Below are 18744 nucleotides of genomic sequence, written 5' to 3' on the forward strand. Positions count from 1 at the left end.
CTCCCGAAATAAAGAGACAGACACAGGTGTTGGAGTTAACTAGGACCACACTTTATTGCTTTTAACCTCCAATCACTCTCATCCTGGGGCCGGCTCTAGGGGTATCTCTTACCCTCTCTCCAAACCTAAGCAGGTGAGTCCCAAGCCCCTGATCAGAGCTGTCCCCTGAACAGCTCGTTCCCAGCTGGCCACAGACTGGGAAGAAAAACCTCCCTATCTGCCATCCATCCAATTGTGTAGAACTAAGACATGCAATGGATGGGACAATAACATATTCACCCCTCATCCCAGCAAGTGAAATGCTAGATCCTGGTTGCTGTGATGCTGGGTGCAGTAAGACCCCATGTGCTTTTGGGGAGCTCACTGAAACTCACCTTCTCTTCCACACTACCTGACAGTTTCACCTATTTAAACATTTGACTCAAACCTAGAATAGCCCTCAGAATCCCATGGGTAAACAGTGTGAGACTGGCATATAAAAGGTGGGCCGACGTATTTTTGCCTATCAGCAGAGACGGACCCAAAATTCCTATCCGGCCCCAAAGCGACCACCTCAGCCACACTGGACCCAGGCTGGGCAGGTTAACTCAAAGGAAAAAGGGCTGGCTGGGGGCAGAAAGATCTTATAATTGCACCAACATCCAGCCCCAGCACAGCCTTGTAGGAAGCGCCAATTGGTGCCTCTACCTGCTTATGTCAGATCAGGAGATGTGGGGAAAAATAGTTGCAAGCCAGTGTATGAATCCACGCCGGAAGAGGTTTACATTACCCACCAGCTCCAGAACTACAGAGATGGACTCAAGTGTTGGAGTTAACTATGAACATACAACTGATTTTAACCCCTCTATTCAGGGGTGGGTTGTGGGGGCATGTTATAAATGGTGTGAGTGATTGGTTAGGGCTGTCAGGCATGTGGGGCATGGAAGGAATGAGGGGAGTGCATAGTGGGATGCTTTTTGTCCATGTGGGGCACAGGAGTTGTCATGTGGCATGGTGTGGGATTGGGAGGGGAGGATCTCCTGTAGGGGAGCCATACAGCTGGGAAGAAGGTGTATGTATGACAGGGGAGTTGGGTGGGTCTAGAGGTGATGGTTTTATTTTTAAAAAAGTAATAGCATGTATGTTTTGAAAAAGTAATTGCATGAAAAGCAATGATGGGGGATTGTGGGTAGGAGGAGAAGAGACATGTTTTGTCAGTTGTTGGAGGGAGGGAGGGAGGTGTGGGGAGGGCAGGTCAATGTGAAAGTGGATGAATCCAGATGTTAGGACTGAGTGAGGAGGTGAAGATTTGGCTAAGGAGTGAGATGGAGACAAAATGTGTGAAGTATATATGGGAGAAAGCAGGTCTAGATAGGACCTTGTGTTCCTCTTAAAAATTTACTTACCTCTCCTGCCAACAATCTATTTTGGTGTTTAGTCATTAAGTCATGTCCGACTCTTTGTGACCCCATGGACCAGAGCACGACAGGCCCTCTGTCTTCCACTGCCTCCCAGAGTTTGGTCAAATTCATATTAGTAGCTTTGATGACACTGTCACTCCATCTCGTCCAGTTAATAACATAGTCGGTGGCTAAGTTTTTATTCACAGTTTTAAGATTTTGCAAAATGTTATAATAAGACAACTACATGACTCATGTTTTATATTGCTAATATCTTTTAACAACTTACTTATTCTGTATATTTTATATAATGTGCTTATTTTTGTATTTTCGGGTCTATTACCATATAATAATTGGGACGTGGTGGTGCTGCGGGCTAAACCGCAGAAGCCTGTGCTGAAGGGTCAGAAGACCAGCAGTCATAAGATCGAATCCACGCGACGGAGTGAGCACCCGTTGCTTGTCCCAGCTCCCGCAAACCTAGCGGTTCGAAAGCATGCAAATGCAAGTAGATAAATAGGGACCACCTCGGTGGGAAGGTAAAAGCGTTCCAGTGTCTAGTTGCACTGGCCATGTGACCACGGAAGATTGTCTTTGGACAAAACGCTGGCTCTATGGTTTGGAAACGGGGATGAGCACCGCCCCCTAGAGTCAAACACGACTGGACAAAAATTGTCAAGGGGAACCTTTACCTTTACCTACCGTATAATAATACACTAACTGGTAGCTTCGATGACACTGTCCAACCATCTTGTCATCTGTTGTCCCCTTCCTCTCCTGCCTTCACACTTTCCCAACATCACAGTCTTCTCTTCTCATAAGATGGTCAAAGTATTGGAGCCTCAGCTTCAGGATCTGTCCTTCCACTGAGCACTCAGGGTTGATTTCCTTTAGAATTGATAGGTTTGTTCTCCTTGCATTCCAGGGGACTCTCAAGAGTCTCCTCCAGCACCACAATTCAAAAGCATCAATTCTTCGGCAGTTAGCCTTCTTTATGGTCCAGCTCTCACTTCCATAAATCATGACTGGAATAACCACAGCTTTGACTATGCGGACCTTTGTTGACAAGGTAATGTCTCTGCTTTTTAAGACGCAGTCTAGATTTGTCATCGCTTTCCTCCCAAGAAGCAGGCATCCTTTAATCTCGTGGCTGCTGTCACCATCTGAAGTGATCATGAAGTCCAAGAAAGTAAAATCTGTCTCTGCCTCAATATCTTCCCCTTCTATTTGCCAGGAGGTGATGGGACCAGTGGCCATGATCTTAGGTTTTTCTTATGCTGAGCTTCAGACCATTTTTGTGCTCTCCTCTTTCACCCTCATTAAGAGGATCTTAATTCCTCCTCACTTTCTGCCATCAGAGTAGTATCATCTGCATATCCAAGGTTGTTGATATTTCTTCCAGCAGTCTTAATTCTGGCCTGGGATTCATCCGTCCTGTCTTTCGCATGATACATGCCGCATACAAGTTAAATAAGCAGGGAGACAATATACAGCCTTGCCGTACTCCTTTCCCAATTTTGAACCAATCAGTTGTTCCATGTCCAGTTCTAACTGTTGCTTCCTGTCCCACGTATAGGTTTCTCAGGAGATAGATAAGGTGGTCAGGAACTCCCATTTCTTTAAGGACTTGCCATAGTTTGCTGTGGTCCACACAGTCAAGGGCTTTTGTGTAGTCAATGAAGAAGAAGTAGATGTTTTTCTGAAACTCTCTGGCTTTCCAGCACATGTTAGCAATTTGGTCTCTAGTCCTCTGCCCTTTCGAAATCCAGCTTGTACTTCTGGGAGTTCTCGATCCACATACTGTTGAAGCCTACCTTGTGGGATTTTGAGCATAACCTTGCTAGCGTGTGAAATGAGTGCAATTGTATAATAGTTGGAGCATTCTTTGGCACAGCCCTTCCTTGGGATTGGGATGTAGACTGATCTTTTCCAGTCCTCTGGCCACTGATGAATTTTCCAAACCTGCTGGCATATTGAGTGTAGCACCTTTAGTGTTAGTGACCTCCAAAAATCATTAATAGCCATAATCACCTCTGAGAAACTCAGTCTTGTGGGTTCCTTTACTAAGTCAATCCATCTCATATTTGGCCTTACTCTTTTCCTGCTGCACTCAACTTTCCCCAGCATTAATATGGCTATTGTTGGTATATGCCACCAAGCTGCCTATGACATAGCGGCAACCCTATGAACATAGCTAACCCTCTAGAAATGTATGCCACAAAAGCTTGCAAAGATAAGCATGTCTCCAATATGTGCCTAAAAATTAGAATTGTTTTAATATGTCTAGTATCAAAAGGAAAAATTAGTCCACATAGGTGCCATCATACTAAATACTTGGTGAGTATGAAACGGACCTTGGGAGCATGTGGCAATATCAGGAGGCCCTCTTCAGATGACCTCAAGGACCAAATAGATGTATAGGAAGAAAGCATTTTTATCCAGTTATAGGGGCCACATTTTTATGCCATTGTATAGTATCAACAAGACCATCATTCTGGCCCAGCACTAAATAGGCAGTCATGCCATCCTCTTTAGAAATGCTATGTTGCAGGAAGCCATGATGCTCCAGAATCTAGGCAAAGCATTCTTCCTCAGCTGCATTTTCTGCACCAGCCTTAAGGGCAGTCCAGCATAAAGGTCATTGCAATGTGAAACACAGATGGAATTATTCCCCTCCTAACACACTTGTAGGCATGAGCCTATGTATTCCACAGTAAGAGCTGTTTCTCATTACCTGCAAATAGGAAGCATGCAATCGCAGTGCCAATCACACTGATTTTCCTCATTGGGTTTTATGTGTGAGGCTCCCTAAACTACTGTTGCCTCTGTTTGCCTTACTCTTTATACGGTCAGCCTAAATGAGACACAATTATGTCTAATTGGACTAGCTGGGAAATAATAGTATTGAATGTAACTCTTTCTTTGTCCCCCCCAGGGTGTAGTGGAGATTAATTAATTAACACCTATAAAAAAGAAAAAGAAACAAGTTTTGAAGATGAAAGGGCTAAGCACAGTTAAGTAGAAACGTCTAGTGTATCCATCCTGTTGGTTTTGCTAGCGGCCAGCTCTCTTTTGTGTTGTTGTTAACACATGGCACTCTTGCTAGGTAACAATAGTTCACATCTCAGAAGTAACGATGAACATGAAGCTGTGTCATAGTTTATCACAGGTGGCAGAAGCTTGGCATTAAAGTCTCAGGCCAGTCCAAGATCAGAGTTCAGGAAAGTGACTTTTGGGTTGAAATTCCAAGAATTCCTCAGACAGCACAGCCAGTGCAAAATGTTGATGATGTTGTTGATGATGATGAAAATTAAAAAAAACAAAATTAAATGGTGGAACTATATAACTATAATACATGGGCAGTTTCAGTAATTAAATAATCAGCTGGAACAATAGATTGGACCCAAGGTGAATTAGACCTGAAGTCTCTTGTACTGTCTTCTCGCCGATCTAGCCCTCTTGATGATGAAACAAAAAGTTGGGACTATGAAACAGAACATACACCATGGTCAGGTTCATATAGTAGGAGGCTGGGAGCAGGAGAGAGTGACAGGGAAACCTACTTCAGCCATGAGTTCCATAAAGTCAAGACTCCCACAGCTGCTGGAACTGTGTTCTATTAACACAGAAGAATGGGAAGGCAAAGAAAGGCTGGGTTTGGCTGCACTCTGCTCCATCCGTTTGTAAGAGGGCTGAATTGGCTTCCTTGGTCCCCTTCACATCTGCTCTTTGCTGGAACCTGAATTCCAATTATCGTTCCAATCACAGTCTCCACTGGGTCCACCAAGAAGTGAAGGGCGAGGGCACAGAGCCCGGTAAGGAGATTCATTAAGGAGGTCCAGAGCACAGTGCATTAAATCATTAGAGAAATGAACTAGGTGTTTAAATTGTGCCTGGGAAGAAAGTGGGAGTCAATACAGTTGGCATAGGAACATTATTTTAGGGTCACCCCATTTCTAAAGTCATCTCCACAGAATTAGTTTTGAGTCTAGAACAGCATGAGAGTAAATTCACATGTTCTATGCATTGGAGCTTGTTAATTACAAATGACCATGGAATTATAAATATCGCAGAAGTTTATATAGAGTTTCTAGATTTTAATGACAATGCTGGTTTAGGTCATGATGAAATAAAACACATTACTGAACTCCCTCAACTTTAATGTATACACCATGCTATCTGTATGCAATTTTGTGGGCTGTGAATTCAAGTGGCAAATTGGTTAAAGCAAACATCATTTTTTTGTTTTACTTTCAAATGAGATTAGGTGTGAGATGCAGCAAGAAATCCATTTACTACCAGATGTAGTTATATAAGATCAGTTCCTCTTATATGCAGTTGATTTCATTTTGCTCACAGATAAACATGGGATTTACAATACAAAGACTTTTGAGAGCTATATATTTTCTTATGAGGATTTTTCTAGCAAACACCAAAATTGGTTGCCAGCTATGTGAACAGAATGTTAGCATAGACAGGCTTTTGATTTGATCCAGCATAGCTCCTCTTAACAGGATTTTTGTTCTTAACCTAAGTTTAAAAGTAAAGACTGAAATGTGATAATGAATAGCAAAATTACTTTGATGATGCAATTTGCATTTTCAGGTAACAAAAAATTTGTTGCTGCTGCTGTTGTTGTTGGATGGTTCTACAAATTAAGCAAAAATCAACATTGCTTCCATGTGGTCCCCCAACCCAACCACTACTATCAGCTTAAATTCTTGCAACCCTCAGGACAGTACTCAGAAGCAGGAATCTCACAATTTTGTTCTTTAGTTATCTTGGGAATGACAATCAAATTTACAGAAGCTCCCTAACCCAGCTAAACCAAAGTTAAGGCAACTGTCTTGTATCTACTAAAGTTTAGCACAAAAACCAGACTCATGTGTTCAGTGGGCCTTATTCCAAAGTAAATGTATATTGCCCAGGCAGATGGTTATCCTTGGTCTGACTTAAAACAAACCTTCTGTGATTGGCTATTTCACACCTCTAGCAAAAAAAACATTGCATTTTCTGAAGGGAGTGATGAGTAGGAAAGATGTATTATTGTTATTTGGTACTTAGAAGCAGAGGGAATGGCCTGGTATGTGACTACTGAAATGGAGTAAAGCATCAGGAGACTGTACTTTGCTAGGCACCCTCAGTCAGTACCCTTAGACCTATGAACTTTCCCCTAGCTCATGCTGGTGCTTCCAAAGGCCTATCCAGACTGGTCATTTTGGGTGTGGGATACATCAGGCTACAAAGGACCTGTTAAAGTCATGGAAGGAGCAATGTGCCATTTGTCATGATCATCTTGTCCGAACAGCAAACCACCCCTTGTAGCCCAACCAGCTGTCAATTAAGTGCCTCCTCTGGTCATCTATGGAGGGTCAGAGGAAATTATTTATTTATTTATTAACGTTCCCCCTCCTATTATGGTTTCTGCTTTTGAAGGAGGCATGACAAAGAATTATATAGATTCTTTCTAATGTGCTGATGCAATCAAATAGTTTTTTTTCACTTCAACAAGAATGTGAAGACGCAGAACACATATATAATATTTAAAAATTCAGATGTTGAACTCAGTATCTGTTCATATTTGATTAAAATCCCTAAAAGCAGCAAGCCCTTTCACTTAGGGCACTTGGGTATTTCAACAGATCCCATCCTTGCTTAGGACTGATAGGTCTATTACTTGTCTCGCAAAGCAAACTGTTACATTTGCTTCATACAGTCTGTCAGAAAACAGCACCCAAGTGTTGTTCTTGTGACTAATGATGAGGAATAAGAACTCTGAAGGGTAATATTCATAACGAAAAACAAGAATTGAATATAGGTAAAATTGCTTGAACAAAATATATGCTATTCATATGTCAAGAAAGTGAGTAGGGGGAATAAACCTGAATCCACCATTTGATTGGCAAATTAACTTGCTTCATTTTTGTAATATGGAGATAATGTAACTTTGTCTGCATGTCTGATGTATCAGGCAGGTAGCACTGAAATATTTGAATGGACTGGAGAGAAGGCTGTCAAAGGAGAAAAAATGTTTTCCTTAATGAATGTTCTGATTCTCAGTTTGTAATCAAAGAGATATTTTCTTAACTTAGATTTGTAATGACAACCTGTAAGTGATGCACCATCTGAGCAAATTTTGGATTCTAGTGTCTAGATTATTAATCTTCTGAAGAGATTTCCAGAATGCTCAGCTCTAAACTTCCTGCTCATCTTTCTTTCTCCCGTCTCTTAATTGCCTGTTTGTGTAGCTACATCAAATTTAAAGAGTAGCATGCTTTCCATAAAATTTGCAAAATAAAACTGTGAAGCAATAATACATTAAGAAACTATAAAACTATAAATAAAAAATAAAAATACAATGCAAAATATAGAATATGGAGACTACAATTGATTAAAAGCATCCTGAAACTTTGAGGTCTTTAAGACCTGTTTAATAAGACCCATGCAAAAGAGTTGGAGATGGTCCCTAGTGCGCCTCCTACAACCACACATTCCAGAAGAATGGGGCCACCACCGGAAGTCTCTATTATGAGTCCACCAAACCAAAACAGTACTGGACCTAGGAAGTCCAGTCCTAGGTCCAGTGCTCAGGTTGATGGGTCTGCAACACATCCACAGCTATGAATCTCCAGATAGCATCAGGTAATGGGATGCAGCAAACTAGGTTTGCACTGTTTGGGTCAGAATCCACTGAGGTTCACACTGCTCTAAAATAAAATAAATTTAGTAAGCCGGAGATGTCTACAAGTATGTATATGGACAGGCATATATGTCTGGCTGCAGCCAGTCAAGAATGGAATTCAAATGATAGAATCACATACAAGATTCCATTGATGGACTGGATTATCTTCTTCTAGAAAATGAGTTCTTAAATAGTTTTGCAAAAAAAAAAAAAATTTTTTTAAAGAGCAAGAATCATTGTATTCTAGTACAACCTATTAACTTTGTCTCTGCTGCATAATTAATGCACATCTTTCAAACTGATAGCCAACCTGCACATTCAACACTTCTGAAAATGAGTCTCCATACTGAGTAATGCTTTACAAGATATCCACCAATGGGTGGATTTTTTAAAAAAAGAAAGCAAAGGAAATCAATGCTAATAAGTTGCATATTCGTTAGCTGTTAACACAGAAAATGGACTGCAGTATCTTAGTCCTGCAGATTGGGTTTTTAAAAATATACTTCTCAGTAGGGATTTCCAAACAATTTAATCTTTTGAAAAAAGAAAAGAATGGGTTTGTGTAAGAGGACTTTATGTTAAAAATAGACTGCTCACTAGAAATATCCAGGGCTCCAGAATGTAAAGTTCTCAATATGACCATGTCTGCCAGGTAACATTAAAGAAAACCTCTTGCTTTCATAAGTTTTAATTTAGTATGGCTGTTACTTTTCATGCTCACTCTGTGTGAATAACTCTTGAAGGGCAGAAAAAGATGATTTGAAAAATGTTTATTTAAAGGAAGCAGGTGAAAAAGGGAACTTTCTCCCAGGTTTAATGATTTAAGTAGGGGAACATTTCCTAGGAAGCTGCTGAACATCTTACTGATAAGTCTTGTTTCATGTCCTTCATGTCAGAAAAGAGATACTTGAACAGGTGTTTTTACCAAAAAAACAAGCAAACAAACAAAGCCAGAATTGTTAACATAGTAAAAACTGAGTTTCAAGTGAAAAAATAACAGTTGGCAAAACACAGAAGAAATATCTGTGAAGATTAAGGTTTTGCTGCCAGACGTATCCTGTTTCCTACAAATCTGTGCATTACTTTAGTGGTGACAGTGAACCCACAGGAGCAGCCATACTATTATGCAGGTTGAAACTATAAAACCTTTGTAGGCTGCCTTAGAAAGCAGATGTTGTGTGTCATGAAAAAGCAGCAAACTGATCATGCTTAATTTGATGTAATTGTACTTTTAGTGATATGGAGAGGAATTGTGCAACTTGACTGGGGAGAGTTCTATTTGCTGTTCTGCCTCAGGTGGCAAAATGACTTGCATTGGCCTCATCAGTCCAAGCCCATATGGCCACTCAAGCAGTGGCAGGGTTAGACAGAACTTCAGACACTATAAAACAACATCTTGTACTGAGAAATGACAAATTAAACATGAACCTTCCTTAGAGCAATGATCCTTCAAGCTTCAACAAAGGGCCAACTCAAGATACAGTGGTGCCTCGCTTAACGGGCGCCCCATTTAACGACGAATCCACATAGCGATGTGGATTTTGTGATCGCTTTTGCAATTGCATTGTGATGTTCCCTATGGGGAAAGCTGACCGGCGGGGGCTTGGGAAGGACCACGGGGGAGCCTTTCCAAAGCCTCCACCGGCATTTTCCCCCAGCTGGCCGGCAGGAGTTTTGGAAGGACCGCGGCTGCGGTCCTTCCGAAGCTCCCGCCGGCCAGCTGGGGGGAAATGCTGGTGCAGGCTTCGGAAGGACCGCGGGGGAGGGCTCCCCACGGTCCTTCTGAAGCTCCCGCCAGCTAGCTGGGCAAAAATGCCAGCGGAGGCTTTGGGAGGACCTCAGGAGAAGGCTCCAAAAGGCCCCATTTTCGCACAGCTGATCGACAGTTCCAAAATGGCCACCCTCTGTGTTGGCTCACTTTAGAGGCACCAAAAATGGCCACCCCTATGGAGGATTTTCACATAAGGTGAGTTTTTAAGCCCATAGGAACGCATTAAACGCATTTTAATGCATTCCTATGGGCTTTTTTATTTCACATAGCGATGTTTCCGGATAGCGACGATTTATCCGGAACGGATTATCGTCGCTATGCGGGGCACCACGGTACTTTGTTGCCTAATGGAGAGAGCAAAGCAACATCTTTGCTCCATACCATCTACAAGCTGGTAATGTAATTGACTCTTGCTTTAGTATTGCTGGTAGGACAGCACTGCCGCTACACGTGAAGTCACAGACTAGTTCATAAGGTCCAAGATAATTACATGTAACACTAAATTCTGGGGGAAAGCAAAGCTAAACATGACAAAGTTAAAAATACAATTCAAAGATCTAGCAGTTTAACCAGGAATAGAGACAGGCGTGAAATGAACCATAAAGCAAAAAAACTCCATGAGTCAGGCCATTTCATAGTTCATTTCTCAGTGCTTCGGGGAAACATGCCTGCCCAGAATGAAATTAAATACCCAATATTATCGGCGTTGGTGATTCATACTCTTCTTTTTTGGGTGTGTTGTCCCTGGCCAGACAGCCTGGTTCCACTCAGTCAATCCCCTAGGCAATTGATTGGACTGGACCTAGAGAAACTGATTGTCAGGTCAAGGAGCCAACCACAGAGCTCCAAGTCCACTCTCTGAGAATAGCTGGTTATAGGAGCCACACTCTGGGAAGCTCAGCTGGTGGTTTCACTTTTGCAGCAGCTGGTGTGAGAAGAAGACACTTAGCTAGCAAGTCCTCTTCCCATCTTTTTCCTACACCGTCCTGAGTCTCTCAATTAGCATGCTTTTTAACCATCAGCAACTTACAAATGACAGGCACTTGGCCCTTTGTTTTGAATGTATATTTCACCACCAAGTTCTCAAATAGCATGTGCAGCTTGACAGCTTGTCACCCAGTGATGTGGTGGCTTATATAAATATAACTTAGTGCTATCATTAAGACTTGTTGTGTGACAGAAATTCTGGTCTCCAACAAGGGGAAACAGACAGGGTTCCAATAGGGACAGCTATGAGGTAGCTACTGCCATTGTCCAGAATCACCACCTAAGGCCACTGCTGTTGTCTAAAGATAGAGCCAATCCTGCCTGTGGGTTTCAGACGAAGCTAGCTGCCCAGAATAATTACTATCTCTTTCCTTCAGCATGTAAAACTTGAAGTTCTCACCACTATAAGAGAACTGTTTGGGCAGGGCTGGTGCAAGTGTTCCACCACCTTTAACTAGCAGAAAAGCTGTTGGTGTGGGGACAAAACTACAGAGGCTTAATGAGGCTCTGGCCTCAAGAAAACTTCTTAGAGTCCGGTTGAATGTGAAGCTTGGCAAGAGCACTCTGTTTAAAAGACAAACCTTGAAACTTAAGGACACTAGTTATACAGAGCCTCTTATCAAACTGCTTCCATTCTTCCCACTTAAATATAGCAAAGTAAGAGACTTAGACATGGGGAGAAAACAACTTGAGAGAGCTCCTAGTGATTATAATATAATATATTAGATATGGCTACACATATACACAAGGCAATATACATTTGGCATTACAACATTCAGAGCAATCGTTACATAGAAGCAAATGACCACCAGACTTACTGCTGAGTGGCAAAGGTCTGTTCTGTCTCTGTTACATTTATACCCAGAACAACCAATCACATTTCACCATTTACAGCTGGTCTTGCTTAACAATCAAGCATTACATCAGCTTGTTTCACCTGCATGCTGTTAGTCATTACATTGGCTTTTACTCTGCATTCCTGACTCTGCACTGCCATTACAGTATTAAAATTTAACTCCCTGTTCACCAAAAGAACAAAATCCTGACAAAAGCACCTTGTACTCTAGCTGTGCAGAAACATTAAACAGAGGAGGAGGAGGCCATTAGTGGTGCCAGAACCTTTCTCCAATTACTTCGGGGGGGGGGGTGTTGCTAGCAGTTAGAATAAAAAAGGACCCAGCTTAGACAGGTGTTATCTTAGCTGATAGATAGTGAATGGGTGCTGATGAGGGCTTTCCAGCTAGAGATGGGCACGAAGCACCAATTCAAGGGTTCATCCCTGTCCATTTACCACTGCAAGATGTCTTCAGCAGGTACCCACTCTCAGAATCCTGCTCATCTCTCTCTGGTGGACATCCACTGGTGGGGGCAGGGCACCAAATGGCTGAACACCAGTTGTGGTGGTAAATGAACCCAGCCAAATTGCCGAAGTAGTGATTTATACCCTTCTCTATTCACAGCTGGTGCCAGTGCTGTTCCTTGCTCCAGCTGATGGTTGGGCCTGCCCTGTATGTAGCAAAGCCAAAGAGAGAAATAATAAACTATATACAAAACAAAAGGTAAACAGGTCAATTCTATCTGCACATGTCATTATGGTGGATTCATCTATGTTATTATGCAGCAACATGTCAAAAGACCTGATGTATAATTCACAGACTGATTTGGGAAGCATGGAAAGAATTAAGACTCAGAGAAAGGTGGGTCACGTGATGATACTATGGATGACTCACAGGTTCAGGGATTTTTAAATTCTCAGCAAGAGCTTCCATTGTTGCTATTGCCTTCCTCTTCAGCTGGCCATGACAGAAAGTTGATACCATGACTAGACATGGGATATTCATATTGGTCTCCCAGGGGTGCACTCGTCACATAGTGCACTCAGCCAGTGTCATTCATGCCATGCCAATCTTGGCTGGCACTTCCCTGCCTCCCTGCACTGCTGACCACTCTGTCAAGGGAGTGGGATGATGAGTCTCCCTGCTCAGCTGTTGAGTGGCCAGCTGTGCAGGGAAGTAGGGAAACATCGGAGGGGCTACTTCTGGGATGGGTGCAATGAGAACTATGCCAGCCGTGTGTGCCAGACAGTGAGCGGTAAGTGAACTGGCCAGTGCTGGGAGGAGGGCCCAACTTCGCCAGGGACCTGTGGTGCCGATATTTGTATTCATCTCCTCTGTGAGAAAATATCCCAATACAAATATCCCAAGTCTCTGCAGGACAATTGAGAGTAAGAAGTTGCTAGATACCATGAGTAGAATCAGGACCGTAATGAGCTACTTATTCGTACGTCAGGGATTCTTATTTTATTTGCTTGTGCTGATTAACCCAAATGCCTGCATGTATGTCCTTGTTCCTTGTCCTTTTTTTGTTACAATAGGTGCTCAGAAACATGTCTCTGTTTCTGGAGGGGGTCGCTTCACCCCCAAATTGGAGGTGCCAGTACCTGTTGCTTTCCAACCCAGCATGCCAGGTTCAACCTTCTCCATATTCGCAATAGCCTCCAATATGCAAATACCTGCAGGAGGGTGTAGGTTGGAGAAAAACAGTCCAGGAAGAAGAAAGAAACAGATTTTGCATTTTTCCTAGATCTCTCTACTGTGATTTTTTTCCTTATATGAAAACCACTTGATCTTTATTGTTTGTATACAACCTCATAGCAAAACACAAACTGCCTGGTTTTAATCACAAGACACCAGCGGGTGTGTTGCAGCAGGCAAACACTGCTGGAACATACCTGCTGGTTTTGTCTGATAGCTCTTTGAGAACCAGTGTAGTGTTTGCATCAGAAAGAGGGGCACTGATTCTTGCTATTCTTTGTAGTGGGCCAAGAACTGCAGGATTTAGCATCCTCATTTGATCCTTCTTTTCTGTTCATCCTTAGATTAACATGGTTGGCTCATCAAATCTGAAGAAAGGAAAATGCTTTTCAAAGCAATGAACCACTTTGCTTGGATACTGAAGACCAAAAACATTGCAAATCTGTAAGATGTCTTTTCCCTCTGCAGTGACACACTTCTGAGGCAATTGCTATTTTTGTTGTGGTTTTTTAAAAGCCATAAACCTGTTTGTCTAATCCAGTGATGCCCTGGTATAGGAACTGAATTTATTCAGTGCAAGATGGGAGTTCTAAAAATGAAGCACAGAACCCACACACAATGTTGTACATTGACATTCAGTGTGGCATTTTTCTCCAATGTAGATTAAAAAAAAGAAATAAAAAATAAAAAAATAAATAAAAGTGCGGGTTTTTTTAGTGTTTGGCACTGGATTTTTAAAAAGGTATAGAAAATTCAATGAAACATTCAGGCTCTAGCAATGCCCAACCTCATGAGAAGTTCTGAAGGACTTACAGGCTTGTTCTTTCTTTATTTTAAGTACTGTATATATATACTTTGGTGACTCAAAGATATGAGCCAACCCTGTTTTTTCAAATTAAAAGTCCTGTTTGCCCAATGAACACTGGTAGCAAAGATGATTGTGCATCAGGGTTCCTGGGATGTGCTCTTTTCTTCTTTATCTAATCTAAAATTCTCTTTCTGCCAGTGCCCACTCCATTTTCTGACAGAAGCCTATACACTCTCAATAATTCTGCTCACATGATATCCAGCCATTCACAGAATGAATAAACTGTTCCTTTCCATTTCCGCAGCTCGAATGGACACCAATGGAGGCGGCAGTGGCAACTTAAAAGCACAAGGAGGATGCAAGCTGTAGCTGTATTACTATATTGCTCCCCACATTAAAATGTTATTGACAGCTTGCATTTTTGCCCCTCTGAAATTCTCACTGTCTCCCCTTTAAAGTTAAGCAGCCATGCTTATAAACACAACTCATCTGTTCACGAAACAGTAGAAGGCAAGGCATTGCAATTTTAGATATATTTAATCACAAACCCAGGTATCTGCCACTCTTAGGGGGATCTCCAAATTGATGATAGTGGCCATCATTTTGTAAAACAGAAAGGAACATAATACTCAGCATGAGAAAGAAAAAATGGGAAGCTAATGAATGTTGGCCACATTTAATAATCTCCAAATTGCAGAGCTGGAAACAGCCCTATGGATTATCAAGTCCAGCCCTTGTCAAGAAGGCGCAATGGGGAATTGAACTCATAACCTCTGGCTCTGCAGCCAGATGCCTAAACTACTTGATAAAAGGTGTATGAACAAAGAATGGGCAAACTGGGATTCTCCTTATCTCAAAGACTGGAACTGGAGGATTTCTCAATGCAGGTTGCTATTTGTACAGGAGGTTTCTGAAAAGTGTGAAAATCACATGTTGCTTTTTCACAATATTAGTAGTTTGCATTAGTCTGAGTAGCACATGAAACAAAGTGTTAGGTTTTGCTATAGGAACTCTTATGTCAGACAAGGCAGGCTTCTTAACAGAGCAGCCCCATACATGTCTACTCAGAGGTGTCATTGTTTTTATTGCAGCCTTCTCACAGGTAAATGTGTACAGAATTGCGAATCCCTTTCAATCTCAATTCCCCATAGACATAATTAGAATAGGAAGAATTTCCTCAAAGTATGTTTCTAAAGTATGCATGTATTATTCTAACCATTTAGAGTGTTCAATTACTAAAATTACCCAGTTAAAAAGAACAATCCTTCTGATTTGATGTTGTCTTCCATGTTCACTCAACCACCAAAATGCTGGGAAATTGTGTTTGTCAAGGGTCATACCTTTCATACATTCCTGATTTGGGCATTATAAGTTTGTCTTATGATGCTTAATTTTATTTGATTTGATTCCTGTATTTTTTTATCATCATTGTTATTGTTTGATTTATTGTTATATTTTTGCTTTGACTTATTTGATAGCAGAATACTGCTTTGCACTAACTGGGAACTATGAAAGTCAAATGATGAATGAATGAAGGAATGAAGGAATGAAGGAATACAGGTTAAATCCACCTTCAATTTGGAGCTGGATGGCTGACAGAGGCAGAACAATGGCCCAAATCTCAGATCCTTGTGTTTACTAAAATTGCAGCATGAAGTTTATGCAACTGAAGTTATTAAAGAAGAGAAGCTCTAATCCATCTCTTACATGTCCCACTGTTAACTATTGCCAACTACATGAAGTAATAGACATGCTCGTATAATTCACATTTTGCCAGGGATGTTGGCAAGTACTGGGATACAAGTCCCAAATCTGAGTCTAAGTCTTTGGTACAAAGTCCTGAGCCTCAAGCCCCAAATCCAAGTCACAAGTTGCTTGCCCTGCCCCCAAAGCTTGGGACTTTCTCTCTTCCTTAAAATCTCAACACTGTGTTCAGATGGGGATGATTTTTGAAATTAAAACCACTCACTACAAACTTAAACCTCCCTCCCCAAATGCACTAGTCTTAACTCCATATAGTTATTTTAATATGGAGGTGGGCAAACATGCCACAGGAGCCCTCAAAATGGCTCCGAAAGACCTGTTATGGCCTTTAGAAGGCATGAGGGCAATTTTGCCACACTTTAAGGGCCCCTTACCCTCTGTGAGTGTTGGACTGGGACTCAGAAGACATGGGTTGAAATCCCCACTCAAACATAGAAAGTCACCAAGGGTGATGCTAGTAAAGGCAAAGGTAAAGGTTCCCCTTGACATTCAATCCAGTCGTATCCAACTCTAGGGTGCGGTGCTCATCCCCGTTTCCAAGCCATAGAGCCAGTGTTTGTCCGAAGACAGTTTCCGTGGTCACGTGGCCAGCATGACTAGGATGCTAGTAAACCACTTGTTAAATATCTCACATGCCTTGAAACTCCTATCAGAGGTCATAAATCAGACATAGCTTGGCAGTAGATAATAACTAGAGGTACAAGTGGGGTACAAGCGGGGGTTCAGTTTAAATAAATATATAAGAAAAATATTTGGAGATGGGTGGGAGCAGGTGTAATAGGACATATAGAAAGTAGGCAGCGGCAGCAGCTGCTTGTTGGTTGGTTGGTTCGTTGGTTCGTCTGTCCATCCATCTGTTTGTTCCCTTCTTTTCTTCCTTTCAAACTTATACAGAGGAAAGGTATTTGGTCCCATTTTGTATACTACAAATTCTCCAAGACCAAGCACCCAGAAGAGGTAGGACAGTTGTCTCACACAGATACAGTGGAAAAGATTCAAAAATTATTGTGGGATAGCTTTTGCCTGTGTTCGTTTTGCTTTGCTTTTGTTTCATTTTTGGCAATTGAAAATAAGAAATATCTCAGAAATTTTCTCAGGGGAAAAAAAGAGTCTTCAGAGAAATTTTGGCCCAGCCGGACCACAAATTGGACACAAAATGTCAGCTGAGTTCAGTCAGAGTTTATCAAACTTACTGTTGGGGGTGTTGTGAGTTTTTCAGGCTCTTTGGCCATGTTCAGAAGATTCTTCCTAACATTTCGCCAGTCTCTGTGGCTGGCATCTTCAGAGGCCAGGAGTAGGAACTCTGTCCATGCTCTGTTCCTACTACTGTTCCTCTGAAGATGCCGGCCACAGAGATGGGTGAAACCTCAGGAAGAACAACCTTCAGAACATGGCCAAAGAGCCCGAAAAACCCACAACAACCATCAGATCCTGGCTGTGAAAGCCTTCGCAAATACATTACTGTTGGGGACTTTATTTCCCAGAATCCCTCAGCCTCCATGGTTATTGAACCAGAACTACATCATTGCAATTCAAGAATGCTCATGGCTTTTTAACTCAATAACTAGATTTTCCTAACCTGGCATCATCACTCTAGAACTTTATAACTGTATGAAAGTGTTTCTGAGGTCAAAAAACCTTATCAATGAACAATAATCTGTACTAATGCATGTATATTTCTTTATCCAGCCAAGATCAGCAGTACAATGATGTTGGCAAAGATGTTGGCAAATCTTTGGATTCAAGTCCCAAATATGAGTCTGAGTCTATTTGGTACCAAGTCCTGATTCCCGAGTCCCTATTAAAAACAAGCTTTTTTACCCCCAGAAAAAAGGAGGGGTTCCAAACCACAAACTGAGGCTGAGTCATTGGGAAAAAAACTGAGCTGGGTCTGAATTGAGTTACTGATGTGACTTAAGTCCAACCTGATAGTGAGTCCCATGACTTGAGCCCTCATCCATGATAATGATGGAGGAGGAGGAGTGGCAAACACAAACAGCCACTGCACAATCTGTTCTTCTAATCCTACCTGACCAAGTAGAACTACCTGTTTGGGAATGGGAGAGTTGGTAAACAGAATTGATTCCTACTATCTCACGTCCCCTCCCCCTGCAAGTCTTTTATCACTCAAAAAATGAGGACAGCCTCACGTAAGTTCTGGTTGGGAAAATATTTGTGCTGAGCAGCCACATTCAGTGAATCAGGACCACAGAGTAACTTTCCTTCTAGTCCAGGAGGCAAATAAACCAGACATGATGGCCTTTAGTAATTAGAAATGTGGAAAAAGTACTCAAATATTTAACATTCAGCAGAGCTGGGAAGTCCTGAGACAATATCAACAAAACCCTTAGTGCTCCTTTCATAAGCTGGAAAGCTAAGGAAGCATAACAGTAATTTAATGCAAAATGAGACGGGAGTAGAATAATGATGTCAAAAGCCACCGCTGTTGATGAATTGGGCACCTTTGTAATTTGGCTGGGGTTACAGCTTAGACAGGCGACATGCACTCTCCTTGTGAGGCTTGGCCGGCAGAGTTTTAAATGCATAATTAATGTGGCAACGAAGCAAGTGCTATCTATATACCATTAATATTTCTCATGGCATTACTTGCAAAAATGACTTCCTAACAAGTTGTGGCCCAGGCTGTAAAGATTAGGTTTTCTGAAATGAGCTCCGTAACAGCAAGCGCTGTGTGATTTATCTCCTCATTATTTTATTAGCAATTTTTAATTGCCGTGACAGATAAGTAGCAACGGCTATTATCTTGGCAAAACATTTGTATTAATAATGTCACATCAGTTGCAGAAATTGCTATAGAA

Source organism: Pogona vitticeps, chromosome 3, assembly GCF_051106095.1.
Source record: "Pogona vitticeps strain Pit_001003342236 chromosome 3, PviZW2.1, whole genome shotgun sequence".
In the NCBI taxonomy this organism is placed as follows: Eukaryota; Metazoa; Chordata; class Lepidosauria; order Squamata; family Agamidae; genus Pogona; species Pogona vitticeps.